The sequence below is a fragment of the Topomyia yanbarensis genome, chromosome 2 (assembly GCF_030247195.1).
Source record: "Topomyia yanbarensis strain Yona2022 chromosome 2, ASM3024719v1, whole genome shotgun sequence".
In the NCBI taxonomy this organism is placed as follows: domain Eukaryota; kingdom Metazoa; phylum Arthropoda; class Insecta; order Diptera; family Culicidae; genus Topomyia; species Topomyia yanbarensis.
The window spans coordinates 186249750-186265807 of NC_080671.1; the positions used below are offsets into that span (position 1 = coordinate 186249750).

The following is a 16058-nucleotide window of genomic DNA, read 5'->3' on the forward strand; positions in this document are numbered from 1 at the left end:
AACTGTTCTCTAATGAGGCACATGTCCTTGCCGGTAATGTGAAGGGTCTTGTTTTGTATTTCATAAATATAATAAACGAGGAACTCAAGAACCCTTGTATGCAAAACTGACGTAAACGCTACTTTGGGCGAATTTCAGTTTTTCATATTTAGTTAGTTACGAAAATCAGCACTCTTCCGTGCAACCAACTCTGAATCAAAATAGAAAATGACCTTAAAAACGCGAAAACCAAAGTGACGAAGGCATTCTTCCTCCCGCATCACGCGAGACATTAAATGATCTTCTGAAAAATATTTTTTTTATTTTGGAGACGAACCACTGCGACCAGTATTTCGATCTATTGTGGTTCTGAAAAATATACTACAATGGCAGACAAGTATGCCAAAAACCAGTGCTGTGCATAGTCACGATTGTCTTTGAACACAGGCGATAAACTTTGAATGGCCGTTTTATTTCATAAATATTTAATAACCGTCCTTTTGCTATACACTTGTTTTTATAAGGCATTTAACGTAATGTGAGTTTGACATTTTAAGATTGTTCTCGAAAGAGAAAAAATCACTAATTAGCATTAAATATAAAAAAATGTGATAAATGTTGCTCTTTAAAGTTTTTTACTACTAGTTGGTCTAACAGGAGCTGTGGAACTGGATTCTCGAAAGGGTTCCCTGTCAGAATCACTAACTACAATTGCAGACAAGACGGGAAATGTTACCCACATAAACACTGTTTAGGGCCAATTGCTGTAGGCCGTGATTTTGATTGTGATGAGAGATTTAAGGATCGCGTGGACACGAACGTTTATATGCTTGTGCTTGAGACCACGTTTATAACTGTGTAAGTGCTAAAATGTTCACACTTAATCGCAGGGACGTTTTTATGTTTGCGAGATCGCGGGCATAGTTATGCGTAGATGCAAATGCATGTTCCTGTTTGTAAACACTCTCGTGCAGTAGTCGAGCGTTTGTGTGTTAACGTGTGATGTGTAAGTGTTTGTATGTAACGTGTGCTGCTGTGTATGTTTTTGAAAGTTCGCGTGCGTGTGTGTACGATTCATATATCTAGAATGGCGTGAACTCCTCCCTCATCACTACAATATCCAGCCATAGCGCCCTGAGACTTCTAGTATATATGAGATTGTTTTTAGACAAAGACTGATAATAAGTTTTCATCTCGAATGAAATCTGCGAAAAAACAATATCAAACGAAAGGCCATATTGCATATTATTCTCCGAAGATGCATATGACTCACCTCACTTTTCTGCATTTTTGTTCACTTCCAAGTTATCTAACATAGAAATGAAACCTTATACCGTAAACCGGGGTGACATTGATCACTTTTCGAAGTAATCATTACATATTTTTCGACGCAACACAATTTTTTCAAGTTTAACATTTTCAAACCATGTACTGATGTATGGTGAAGAAGACTGGATGGTTTTACCAGAAATTGTCCGCTTTTAACTATTTGTTCAAAAATGATTTCAATTTTAAGACCGCTTTCGTATTCCGGGGTGACTTTGATAACCTGCATGTGCATGCACATTAAATTCTTAATGTTAATATTTTTCATTCAAATGTTTGTTTAGACTGATTCTAAAAGGCATTTAATATTAAATATTAAAAATAGATGTTAATTGGTATTGTACAAAGTATTTCAATCTACTGTAAAATTCCAGTGACCAAAATTCGTATACGTCGAGTCCAACTATAATAAAAGAATCTGAAAACATTATTAAATGCTACACTTGTTTTATTTCAGTAGTTTATCAATGTAAACAGAGTTTCGTCTATTTTAACGCGTTGGAGTATTGAATATAAAAATATTGCGAATTTTAGCAGGAAATAATCTGAAATTATTGCCAACTAGTTTTACAAAAAAATGTTTTTAAAATAAGCGAACTTTAAAAAATAAATTTAGCGCACCTTACTCTAAAGAAAAACTAACTCACTTAGAATTTATTACTCTTTCTAAAATGTAAGATTTATTTGTTTTATAAACAGTAGTCACTATACGAAGCTTTGTAAAATAAGGCAAAGTAAAATTTCGGTTTTTTGTGGTTTTGTGCCCAAAAAACGAAAAATGCACTAAAAATATAACAAAACGGTATTTTATAAGTTTAAAGTAAGACTCATTTCAAATTTCAAGGATTCCGTAGACTATTCTGGCCAATAAGCAATCTGCGAAAAAAGTTTCAGGTCACCCCGACGATCAAAGTCACCCCGGTTTACGGTATACAAAATCTGACTACGCCAGCCAATTCACCAATTCTGCTGTACTAGAGACGAACGGAAACCGCAATTTTTCATCATTTTCCTTCTATTTTCTCAAAAACAAAGAGAGGACTCAGCGCACTTTTGATGAATTGCACAAAATGTCAAAAGGTTATTTAACAAAAACATGAACAACTCATACCCCATTAACCGCAGCTATACACTTTATTTGGCAAAATATTTGGCAAAATTATTCGGCTCAACTAAACTGAAAAACTAATGAAAACATTAAAAATTAATTGGCCCTGCCGATCTTATAATCGGAAATTTGTACAAACTAATTCACCAAACTTCTTCATTTAGATCTTTAGAAAAATAAAAAAATGCTGAAAAAAAGCTAAAATCGGCCCATTTTTCAAAAAAAAAAACAAAATTAGCCACCAGTAGGGAGCGTTTCAGCAAATTCGCTCCGAAGAAGAAAGTGGTCCTAGTACCTTAACCTTTCATTTAGGAAGTGAGCCCGATGACTTTTAACATGATGTCATTTTGGAACACCCTAGTACATAATCATTTGAACAAAGTATAAAACTCTGTTCTATTTGAAAAACTTCCTCAGCTAGACCCTATAATTCCACCATTCTACTAGCGTACCGAAATTAGACCTTAGGTCAGTTGGGGGCTGCTATCGAGATTATTTACAATTATTAATTTATTTTGCATTGGTTGCAGACTTTCAACATTGAAAGCCCTAGACTGCAGTCCACAATTGGAGCGAACCGGGTTCCTCTCTCTTTTTATGTTGCTAAGTTCTGAATTATTTAATAACATTGTCAGAGTTACATAGCATGTGGCCGGGTTGATTAGGTCCCGTTCATTTGTTTCACCCACTCAAACAATGTTACATGCTCTCTGGCTTGGTGGAGCTGACTACAAATCGTAATAACTATAGATATACATTTAGAACTAGTTCTCATGTTTATGGCAACAGTCGTGTCAGAAGGTCAAACTAATTTCTGAACTGGACGTCTAGCGAGATTAAAAAGCATTTGTTAATCAGTGCTCTGCTGGATGTCAGTACATATAGAAGATGAGGTGCCGATTGTAAGGCAGGGTGGTGCAGCATATTAAATATGACACTGATTAAAAGTCTTGTCGTCATCTTAACACCGGTGAAAAGAGAATGCATAGATATTTTCTGGAACCTCTTTGACCAAATACTTTCTATATTGATGAAATGCTGCGACAACAAAGTGTTTGCATGGAACCTTTAAATTTACATTGAATACCATCGATCAGGATCAGCTAAAGCTATGGAAAGAAACACTTAAAAATTTTTAAGGTATTTCTTTACAAATAAAAGTGTAAGGTCGTTAAAATCTGTGTCTTTATATAATGCTAAATTCTTAAACCTCGAGTAATGCCTAAGCTAATACGTCTAAGACGTCGTATCGTCAGCGAGATATTATTTCGACAAAATTTCGAGTCAATTGTAAGTAGCAAATTTGCTTCACCGGTATATTGCATTTTTAGGCTTTTGTTTTGGGCGGCCACGCATATTCTGGCATAGTTTATTGTCGGCAAAATTTATACTACCCTGCAAGGATAGCTGTGAAAAGTGCTATTATGTGGATGTCGATGATGATGATGATGATGACGGCTTAATGAAGGTGTTGTTGACTCGAGCCAGCGCCAGCGTGAAGGTTTTTTGTGAAGAAAATTGAGAAATCTTAGGGACTTAATTAACTAATTAACTAGGTGGTTATTGAAGTGACGATCATTTTCAAGAAACAACAATCGTGCTCACGTGAGAAAAAATGGCATTTCAAGGAGATGGGAGCTTTTCGTAAGATCGAACCATTGGAATCGTATTGTTACTGCATGCAAATATAGCTAGTGTAAATTTGGCGTTGTGTTGGTAATGTTCTAAAATAGTATGTTTTTACTTACAGTTTTGCAGCGTTTGATTCGGTCGTTTTATCTGTAAATAAAGCAAATCGAAATCTTTAAATAGTGCATGTAATCAAACAAATGGTTTATGCAATTAATCAACAGTTGCTGTTGAAAGTGAAGTTGGTCGGATAAAAACACACGACAAGCCAAGAAATTCAAACATACAGATACAACGAGAGCCGAAAAACTAATGGATCCAAAACGAAAAGATTAACGTATGATCACAGGTTTATTTACGGGTCATTGTCCTGCTAAGCATCATCTGAAAAAATGGCAAAAGTCAAGAGGACATTTCGTCGCTGTTGTGCTATCTTATGACAAACGCCATTTTGGGGAAACTGAGTTAGATATGTCACATTAATTGTCTATAAAATCTCTACTAAGTGGCGTTTTCAGAATTTTGATAATCTGCTTGGTTACTGAGATATAGCGAGAAACGTGCTGAGAAATTTTTATTTTTTTGCTTCAAATGATTATGTCTGGGGATTGGCTCAAATTATCTTGATGTATATAATGTTTTTATGTGTGAAACTATCTGAGAAACACAATGGTATAATCATTTTCAAAACAAAAATACAAAGTGTGAGAAAAATGCCATTTAAGTTATAAACTGGAAATATAACAAAATTGGCAACACTGTAGCCAAAAAAAACTATTTTTTTCTAGATTCCCTAACTCATTTTCTTCAAAATACATCTCACCGATTGTTTATAGATCAAATGAAGCCAAAGATATAAATAAAAGTTAAAAATTGACGCTTTATTTGTATGGAAAATTTTCCATGCACTATTATGACACGCCATACATTTTTGTCATCAACACACACCTATGACACGTGTGCAGTGATGTACCGATGGGAAAAATTCCATCTTCCCGTGTCTTTTTGTGTTTTAACCGGGTTTTTTTCCAAATCATTTTAACCCGGACGAAATGTGGGTTTTTTTTCGTTTTATCGAATGTATGATGTTCATTTAAAGTTTTTTAACCTTTCGGCAGTCGCGCTAGTGCACTGAATGCACGCTGCTCTGAAAATCTAGCGAAATCGTCTAAGCGCACCAGCGGCTGCTCGTTCAGTGGGCCATAAGCGCGACTTCCGGAGGGTTAAAGAATCTTACATTTACATTTGAGAGACCGAAAATAAAATTCGCAAGGATAAAACATACTTTGTAGAACCCACTCCAGATATCTTAGCATGTAAAAATCGAATATAAACATCAAGCGTAAAAATCGGACAGAGATCCTTGAGCATGCGAACCGCTTAGAATAATCTCACCCGAAAAAGTCGGTAAGGATGAACCTCCAGTATAATTATCTCACAGGAAATTCCGCACAACGTTACATTCAAGATTAAAAGTTGGATAAAGAAAAGTCCTTTGTAAGAACCGGATATACTTTTTTACGGTTTTTATTCTATAGGACATAATCGAAAAGCTCGTGTCCGATTTTGAAACTTGAAGTTCGAATCCAATTTTCACATTCTAGTATATTTATAACGGGTTTTACGGAATATTTTCTGTTCCTGCGACTTTAATTTCAGTCCATTCCATATTCCAACATGTTTCATATAATACTGCGAACAATTGTCATTGTTACTAGTGAAAATTAGAATAACCGTGTGATGCCCAAACTACTTTTATTCTGCTTGTTACTCATTTTAGGGGTTGCTATACTTTTAGCGAAATGAGGTATTCACACAAAATTTTGAAAATACCTATTAAGTTCGGTGAAAAGTAAAAGTGAGTAATATGCAGAAAGCGAGTGGCCTTAACATTCGTCTTTTGTATGAACAGTAATCAGAACCCTCACAAATCGCAATCCGAATTCTTTCGGCATCAACTACATCAGCAACAGTAGAAAAAATGTTTAGTACGTTTAGGTGGATTCACAGTAAGAAACGCAATCGACTTAGCCCAAAACGTGTTGAAAAGTATTATCACTTATTTAACCTCAATATTTGTAAAGAAATGTTGGATCACCGCTATAACAATGATTCAACCGAGGAAAACCATTCAGAAGTCATATATATGCAAAACTTTATGACAATAATGCTCATAAATAAAATAAAAATGTTTGGATAACAATACATTAATGTTCAATTACTAACATATCAAAAAATTGCAAAAAAAACCCAATCTTCCCGCGAAAAAAATGTTTTAACCGGGAAAAAATCTTGGGTTTTTTCCCCAAAATTATAAAAACCCGATTTGGTACATCACTGCACGTGTGAGTGCGACTTTTGTTTACATTTATAATAAAAAATCGCAATATAGTCAACCGATCTTCGTAATATTTCAGAGATTAATACATAATAGATAGAAGCATAAATTGTCTGCTTGAAATTGTTAATAGGGGGCGTGGGGATAGATGAACCATTTTTTTGTTAATTGTTATGTGTAGACCCTTTGGGATAAAATATTCTGGGGTTATCCAGACTATCATATAACACATAGAACCAATCGAAAAAAGTTCGTTCATTCTGTCTTTTGTGCAAAAAATAATTCCATTTGTATGTTTGTAGTATAAAATCCATATCACAAATTATTTGTTTTTGTTTTTAGTATTTTTGAGTTCTTTCCTTTCTTCCATTGTGTTTTTTTTTTTGAAAAATTTCATTTATGGCGAGTCGGTAATTATGCTACTTCTTCCTCGTATTCTTTCCTAACTTCTAGACTCACGTGGTTGAGCCTTTGGGAATCTGCACAAGTTTCTGGTGATTAACCTGGTAGAAACCTTCACTGCCTGCCGATGGAACATTATAGTGAGATTCGTAGTAGAAATCGTAGGGGTTTCTGCACTGCTCAATCCGAATCTTATTCATAAACAATGAAAAAGATAAGTCGATTCTGTCTCTTGTTATCCAAAATGAGCTTTTAACTACGTTTCTCGTCCTTTTTAATTTTCTAACGTAACGACTCAAAGTGGGGTACGGGATATTGTTTATTTCACCTGCTCGACGTACTCTATGTCTCTTCTCAAGATTGTAAATCAGAACAGACTTCATAGTTACACTCATAATCAAGCCTGTTTGCGTTTAGCGTTAATTGTTGCACATAATTTTGGCAACCCTTAACAAAAAAAAATACAAAAATCCGAGCGTAAAGTGGTTCATGTATCCTCGCATAAAGTGCGTTAAAGTGGTTCATGCATCCCCACATGTCATAAGCAAATTTCTTCATATAAATAACAGATTTTGCACCTACTTACAATAACGAAAAACTTTATGATGTTTAGTCTCACAGAAGGGACACCACAAACTTTTCCAAAAAAAACGCGATGTGTCAATTGAGGCAACTTTTAATATACAATAACTTTGATTTTCTGTAAAAGTTACAACAAACACTTGACGACGACGACGATTTTGGAAATAAGCCCCCCCCTCTGGATATCTTGACCAAGCATAAGTCTCCGATTAAAAATCAAATTTGTATTCCGTATTCCTAGTTTTAAGACAGCTGTAATTTTTACTCTTTGTTAAAACTATTGTCCTCCATCTTGTAAATAGAATTGTATCCCTAGTTTTAAGACATCTGTGAAATTTCTCATAAATATTTGTTCCCCTTTTTGTGTACCAAACTATATTGTTAGTTTTAAGATAACTGTAAAATATTTCGTAAAAAAAACTACTCCCCCTCTTGTATATCAAACTGAATTCCTTGTTTTAAAATTTTTCATAAAAAAAACCTTTTGCCCCCTCTCTTGTATATAGAATCTTATTTCTAGTCTTAAAATAGCTGTAAAATTTTTCTCCTTTATAAAAAAAAAAATCAATATTGTAACCTCCTAGTTTTAAGATATCCAAAATGTAAAATCAAAAGAATTTGGCACCGCCAAGCTAACGCACTTGTGCCTATCAAATAAACGAAATGAATAAAAAACACTTGACGCTATCGCAAATACGTGTGAGGTTAGCTTACTGACAGAGCTACCAAAACGCACTAAAATTGGTAGAATGTGACGTAATATTCTTAGTGGTTCACCTATCCCCGTGGTTCATCTATCCCCACTCTTCCCTACCAATTATAAGTTTCAAGATATTCAATCTCATACTTTAATAATCGTTTTTCTTGAAATATGCTCGCTTGCAATAAGATAGCACAACAGCGACGATTTGTCGATTCTGTAACTACGAGCTCGAGGTATGGCATACCAGTCCCAAACAGATCCTGAGCTATATTAATAATGTACCATCCTGTTGGGACGACACATCGTCGCTGTTATGGTATCTTATGACAAGCGCCATTTATCACATTTCGAGAAAAACGATTTTTAAAGTTTGAGATTGAATATGTTGAAACTTATAAATGGTATAAACATTCCAAAAAAGACAATTAATGCTTCTATCTATTCTTCATCAATCTCTCAAATATTACGAAGATCGCTTGACTATGTTGCGAGTTTTTACTATGAATGTAAACAAAAGTCGCACTTACACGTGTCATAGGCGTGTATTGCTGACAAAATTTGTATGACGTGTCATAATCGTGCATGAAAAATTTTCCATAGAAAAAATCATCAATTTTTAACTTTTATTCATATCTTTGCGTTAATATGGGCTATAAACAATCGGTGAAATGCATTTTGAAGGAAATGAGTCAGGGCATCTAGAAAAAATAGTTATTTTTAGTTACAGTGTTGCCAAATATCCTTTATTTCCAATTTAAAACTAAAACTGTGTTTTTCTTACAACTCGTGTAATTTTCTTTTGAAAATGTTTATGTCATTGTGTTCCTCAGACATTTTCACGCATAAAAACATCTAAAACTTCAATATAACTTGAGCAAATCCCTAGATACAGTGATTTTAAGCAAAAAACTCACAATTTCTCATGACGTTTCTCGCAATATCTAAGTAACCAAGTAGAATTTCAAAATTCTGAAAACGCCGCTTTGTAGAGATTTTTCAAACAAGTAATGTGGCATATCTAACTCAGTTTACCCCAAAATGGCGTTTGTCATAAGATAGCACAACAACGACGACATGTGGACAAACAAGCAGCTCGCTTCCAACAACATTGGGTTCGGGCAATTTGTAACATGTAGAGCAAACAGGGGCAGCCACAAAAGATAACCTGAATGATGGTCGCAGTGGCAAAGTTTCTCCTAACAAAGGGGGAAAAATTGGGCGGAGTTCTGATCAGTTAGGGGGTGTATTCCTTTCTTCTGTTGCGTGATCTCACTGTAGTGGCAACTCGTTAAATTCGGTAATAACTAGACGGAGCCCAGGAGGACCATAATGAATACATATTTTTCAAGCATTCGTTGACTTTCCGTTTATAGTGATGGCTAGGGTGACCATATCAGATAAGTAAAAACCCACTTTCCCGCTGATGCAAAGTCAACTAGACTAGACTAAATTTTATTTTCTTCTGTGGTACTACCAACAAATGGTCTTTCGCTTTTTCATTCAAAATTTGCATAAAATTACGAACTTAGCTTCTTTCCCCCCTTAACTTTGTGTATAACCTATTAAATACTAGGACATTTCCTGGCAAACCAGCACTTCTGGCAGGGCTGTCTTAAGATCACTCGGGGCCCCTGGGCACAACTGACCTGAGGGGCCCCTGTAATTGAACAGGTATAGAGTAGAGCAGGATAATCAAAAAATGATTCTCAGCATCAGGGAGCCATCAATACCAATTTTCAAATTTAAGCCAAATCCTTCAACCGTGTGAAGGTATTAAACAAATACTGTAGAAATGAAAAAATATGGAGAAATTTTTTTAGATTTCTATCACTATACTGCCCATGATCGCAAGTCAGTCCCATAAAGATAGGAAATCCCATAGAAAATGGGACAATTATACGGTCATGGGTAGTACAGGTGACATTGTAAATGACCTGGTACCGTCGAAAAACGAGAAGATGATTATGTTGGATCTTAAAAAGATATTAGCATTTCTGACCAATCTGACCGAAAGTGGCAAAGGGTCTAAGACACTATATGCGATTGTGGGAGTTCGAACTCAGGTAAGTGCCTCCGTCAATAATGAGGAATGATGGAGTAAGGCGGGTTAAACGTCAATTCTACAATGTCGACGATTCATGCAATAATTACACTATGATAATCTAGGAAAAATATTTAGCAATATGCCAATAAAATTCAACTTGTTAATAGATGACGACTACGTGATTTCGTACAATGTTGTTTTAAATTTCTTACTGTTTCTGATATGACACAGCTGGAAAAGTCAATTGCCAGCTTTACAAAAAAGCCTCATTTTTTCAATTATAATTCAACTACATTTACAGACGATAATATTGAATATTGCAGCAATTGAAATTAAGTGCGCGATTCGAGGTTCATTCATTTTAGATATTCGCCTTTTTCACTGGAGCAATACAACGATTCTTTGAAAGTGTTTCTTCATGCACAAATTGTTGGTGAGGTAGATTTTTGTTATATATTCTGACAGAAGTTTGTGCTTTCTTTAATAGTGAACGGTTCTGAGAGGCGAAGATAGCAAACAATATTAATATTTTCACATTCAACGAATTAGTATCTCAAAGATGGTGTATCTTAAAGTAGTAAGTCTAGGGTTTTGATGGTAAAATCGCCTTTCAGGTGTCCGAAGGAAAAAAATAAATAACAATAATTAGTCTTTTCACCTTTTGAAAGTGTAAATGTACAAAATTGAAACCTTCATTGTTACTTTAACAAATAAACATAGTGAAACATCGAAATTACTCGAAGCTATTAATACGAGCAAAACAGTTCATTTCGATAATTCACAAACACAACTATTATCAGTTCATTCATAATCAGCCACAAACAGCAATGCAACCATCTACCAATGAAGCTCATTAAAGACGAAAAGCAAAGGCTATATCACTTAAACTGCAATATTGTACAAAATGTAAACCCAAAAATAAATGAATAAAAATTTAAGTCAAAAAAAACCTTTCAATACTCGTCATATAAAACAGTCGAAATAGGAAACACATCGAATATAGGCTACGGATACGAACATGGGATACGTTCCATTTGAGCCAGTATATTCTGATTCCTGATACTGACGGCCTAAAATATTTTCGATAAGGCGGAGTGTCGTACAAAAAGAACATAATTAGTTCTGTACCAGGCTACGACGGCATAGTGGAAAATGCTTAGTCTGGCGGCGAAAGTATCGCGAGACTTCAAGAAGTCCAAGAGTCATTTTTAGAGGTTTTCATGTAGATTTATCCATTCACAATCCCGGATGTGATGAAGAAATAAAAATTTGCCACATGCGCGGATCGCTTGTCAAACAGGGATTGTGTACCGAATTTCGACATCTTCTTCTTCAACTTTCTGTACAACTTCCCTGTGCAAATTTTGCCAGCTTGTTGGTTGACACTCCTGCTTGCTGCCTTACGAACTTTCTATACGTGTTGTAAAAAACATTTCATCATACTCAAATGGGATAAGGTACAATGTGTGAATCCGAGCAACTGATCCATTGTTATCCACACAAAGAGTTATAAACAATTGTGAAGTTTTTGAAACATAGCCTTCAAAATGATTCCTTATTCATCCTAGGTTGGGGGCCCCTAAAATCCCGGGGCACCTGGCCCTGGCCCAGTGTGGGCATAAAGACGGTACTGACTTCTGGTTACCAAATTGACGGTACTGATGAAAGTGGTTATTTTTGGTCACAGCTGCCAATTCCCCGCCAGACTGTCAGCTTTCTGGCCAATCTGTCCGCAAAAATAAATGTTTAATGTCTCGGTAACAGCGGAAGTTGTTTGAACTTCAATTTGATATTTCAATCTATAAGAATATAATCTATAACAATATAAGATAATATAAGATATATCAATCTATAAGAATAGAATCTATAAGAATACGTCCGTTCCATTTTTCCAGCTCCTGGTAGGACAGCTATCGTAACCTGGTTTTGCCCGTAAAAGTTTACTTTACGGTCCAAAAGTCGTGGAGTTTGTTGAAAGCCTTCATCCTGTTATTGTCGGTCCACCGCACCGCTTCGATGGCTTAGCTATACGTTCTGGGAAACAAACAAACAAACGTCCCTTAAAACGTTTCAACACTACATAGACGGCCATTTTTGCTATTTTCAATTTCTTTACGATCCTAGTACCTGTCAAGGAAGGGTTTTTATTACCTTTGCGCTAAATTCAATTTTATTCGAGAAAACATCTTTTATTTTCATATACTTTCAAAAGAAAAAAATTGAGAAGTTACAGTCGAAATATTCCAGAACCGACCACCAGGGGCACTGTATGTAAAAGTACACCGATCCTAAATTGGCAGATCTTCAATATTAAATCCCTTTGTAGATTATGTGCGACAGGCCTAATAATTAAATTCCATTCCAAACCTAAAACCAACCTAAAATTTGCTAATTCGATCAAAATATTGCCACAAGTGTCGCTTCATTTGTAGGTACGTGCTTCCGAAACGAGTAGCAGCGCGATCCGGCGGGTCCAATCAGCTGGCAGAGCAGCAGAGGTGTGAACTGAGCCCATACAGTAGAATGACCGCGTTCATGTGTCTTTCGGTGGCAGCGACATTCGTCAAGGCTTTCTGTTGTTTTCTACGTAAGGCAATTTATATGCCACTGACCGGACCGGATCGACTGGCTGTTCGATGACGTCGCTTTGCCGTTTTGCGGATCTACGTGTTGAGTGTGTGCCGGTTGCCTGCAGCACAGCACAGCCACCTCGTGTAGTGGAAGTCTCAATTTTCTGGTCTCCTTTTGGCACCGTTGATTCACACCGGAATCACTTTCGATAATCGATTGTAATCGATTTTAAATACGCGTTTTCGATTCTGGTTTGAATGCCGGACTGCGGGCGGCTACCGCCACCTTCAACGTACGGTGGACATATACATATAATTGCGTCATTTAGATTGTTGTTTCCGTTAGTTTTTATGGCTTGCGAATGGATAATCGGTCACAGAAAACGGTTGATTGTTTGGGTTTGGTAGATGTGAAGGATGTGATAGGCGAGGCATGATGAATTAGTGGAAAGCTACAATCAATGATCATGATAATATTGTCGACATGTGTGACACTTATAAATGACGTACTAATACGATGGCAGAACTGGTTGAGATTTTGAGCATTATTTGTATGATTGGCAATCTATGCTTTGTGATGTAAATGTTTTTTTTATGATCAATAACTATAATAAATAGCTATCTAAATAAAAGTACCAGAGACACTATCAAATGATTTATGCCTACTTTTAGTTTCTGTTGTTGATGTCACCATAGCTGATCATTATAATTTTAATAGCGTGGTTTTTGAAGGTTAAGTACTTAGACACGTCGTATAGCAATTATTGTCAGTAATAAACGTCTCACAAGTTGCGGTCACGCGGAAATATGACATATACGTAAGACTACATGCATAGTTGTCCCATATCGAACTGGACATTAATTTCAATGGATTATTATTAATGACGAGGATAATATGGTGCATATTAGAATTATCCAGACTAATTCTGAACTAGATTGGATAGTCGTAGTGTCGATTCTATTTGGGTTAGAGAAAGTCCTGCGCACAAGGTGATCGATTCACCAATTCCGTTCACTTGCCATTGAGATTTGTGCTAGAAAGCGTCTGCATAGAAGCCACCTACAGGGCCTAGAGTTGGTAATGTTAAGAACTGGTAACTTCGAGTCTATACTAGACCATGGCTGTCCACAAATTCTGATGGATCTGTAAATCAATAGCAAGCTCACTTTGAAATGGGTGCCACGACATATGGCAATAGAAAGAAATGAGTTCGTTGATGAGACTAGAGAATCCCTCGCCTTGCGTTAACTGCAACTAAAGGTAATCTATCTGATTTATTAATAGACCATTGTATTGCTCCCTTAGAGCTCATTTGGTGAAGTTGGAAAAGGTTCAAGATAGGTGCCAGGAATGCCATCAAACGGAGGAAACATCCTGACACATACTATGCGACTGCTTAGCTTTTACTAGAGCTAGAATGAGCTCAATGATATTTGGCGAAGGATTTCCAGATTCTTAAGGGGTCAGAGAGACTTCTTCATGCAACATTCAATGGTTCATTGGTAACCTTAATTTAACAATTTTTTTGATGGTATGCAACGGAGAAAGCAGATCGAAATGGTGAGTTCAACGAAAGCAATTGTGTGAAAAATACCCTTAGAAGCAGAATTCGAACCTGCAACCCTTGGGATTCCGGGCCAATGCACAAACCTATCCCTATTATGCTAGTCCTAGGCTATGATGACTCCCAGGAGGAACACAAGATTATCGCATTGGCTCTGTCACCCACCAAAGTCCGTTCGGAAATGAACTAAAATTAGGCACCAGACGATAATTACAACCCTAGCTTTGGTATCGATTGGGGAAATTAAAAAGATCAAATGTGTTGAGTGGCAGCTGATTGTGTGTGAACTCGCTTTAAAGGTACTATCTAATGTTTACTCAATTTTAAATCACAGTATTAAGTTATGAAACTTCACTCGTTACAAATTATACTACATTCTTTGCACTTTACTCATAATCCTTCACTCTACTCATTACTCTTTACTCCTTACGTTTCTATATTAACTCAAAGGCTATAATGGGTCAGTTTCGACCCATACGAATTGTGCAAAAAAGTGTTTTTCAACAAAATGTTTTTTTTTCGTTCGCAGATTTCGGTTTTTTTTAAATAAAAAATCTTAAGTGAATATATAATATTTATATAAGTCAAAATTTAAAAAAAATAAAATTGATCAATTTAAACTAGGGATATTTGACTTTGAATTTTACACCGGGTCGAAAATGACCCATTATAGCGGCAATGGAAAATTTTGGGGTTATAGCCTTTGAGGGTTAATATACGCATCATTCAACTCTTTCTTCTTTACTCTTAACTATACACTTTACTGTTGACTACTTGCTCCCTATTCTTCAGAATTTAATCTTTACTCTTTACTCTCTACTCTTCACTCTTTACTCTTCACTATTTACTCTTCACTCTTTACTCTTAACGCTTTACTCGTTTTGCTAACTTTACTCGTTTTACACGTTTTACTCGTGTTACTCGTTTTACTCGATTTACTCGTTTTGCTCGCTTTACTCGTTTTACTCGCTTTGCTCGTTTTACTCACTTTACTCGTTTACTCGCTTTACTCGTTTTATTCGCTTTACGCGTTTTACTCATTTTTCTCGCTTTACTCGTTTTACTCGCTTTACTCGTTTTACTCGCTTTACTCGTTTTACTCGCTTTACTCTTTGTACTCGTTGTACTCACTGTACTCGTTTTACTCGATTTACTCTTTTTGCTCGTTTTACTTTATTTTTCGCTTTATTCGTTTTACTCGTACTCGTTTCGTCTGAATTTGAATCGTGGTATCGAGAATCAAGTCGGACAAACAATTATACTTTATTTACGGATGAAGTACTCGTGTCGAATCGAGTTGGTAGCGTATCTCTTCCAATCAATATTTCGTGTGGGGTCACACACAGAATTGATTGATTCCGAAGGTGTGATTAGTGATTGAGACTATGATCAGCAGATGGTCGATACCGTGGGGATCAGGGATTATCTTCCACGTTTAATCTAGCTGTATCGAAGTCGCAGAGGGATAAATCGAATGCCCCTTAAATCGTTGGTAGAAGCCAAGAAGAAGTGTGAATATATTATATGTACCGTAAACCGGGGTGACATTGATCACTTTTCGAAGTAATCATTACATATTTTTAGACGCAACACATTTTTTTCAAGTTTAATACTTCTAAACCATGTACTGATGTAAGGAGAATAAGATTGGATGGTTTTACCTAAAATTGTCCGCTTACAGCTAGTTTTACAAAAATGATTTCAAGTTAAAGTCTGTTTTCGTATTCCGGGGTGACTTTGATAACCTGCATGTTCATTCACATTAAGTTATTGATATCAATGTTTTTCATTCAAATGTTTGTTTAAACTAAT

General features: G+C 35.9%; 1 protein-coding gene across 2 annotated transcripts in view; it reads right to left on the reverse strand.

Annotated features, from left to right (window-relative positions):
* LOC131682392 (dual oxidase maturation factor 1) overlaps nt 1-16058 on the reverse strand; it is a 147139-nt gene that overhangs the window by 40064 nt on the left and 91017 nt on the right. For both annotated transcript variants that reach the window (XM_058963828.1, XM_058963829.1), the window contains one exon: nt 4162-4192. The gene's annotated coding sequence lies outside the window, so the exon portion shown is untranslated. The remainder of the gene's footprint in view (nt 1-4161; nt 4193-16058) is intronic.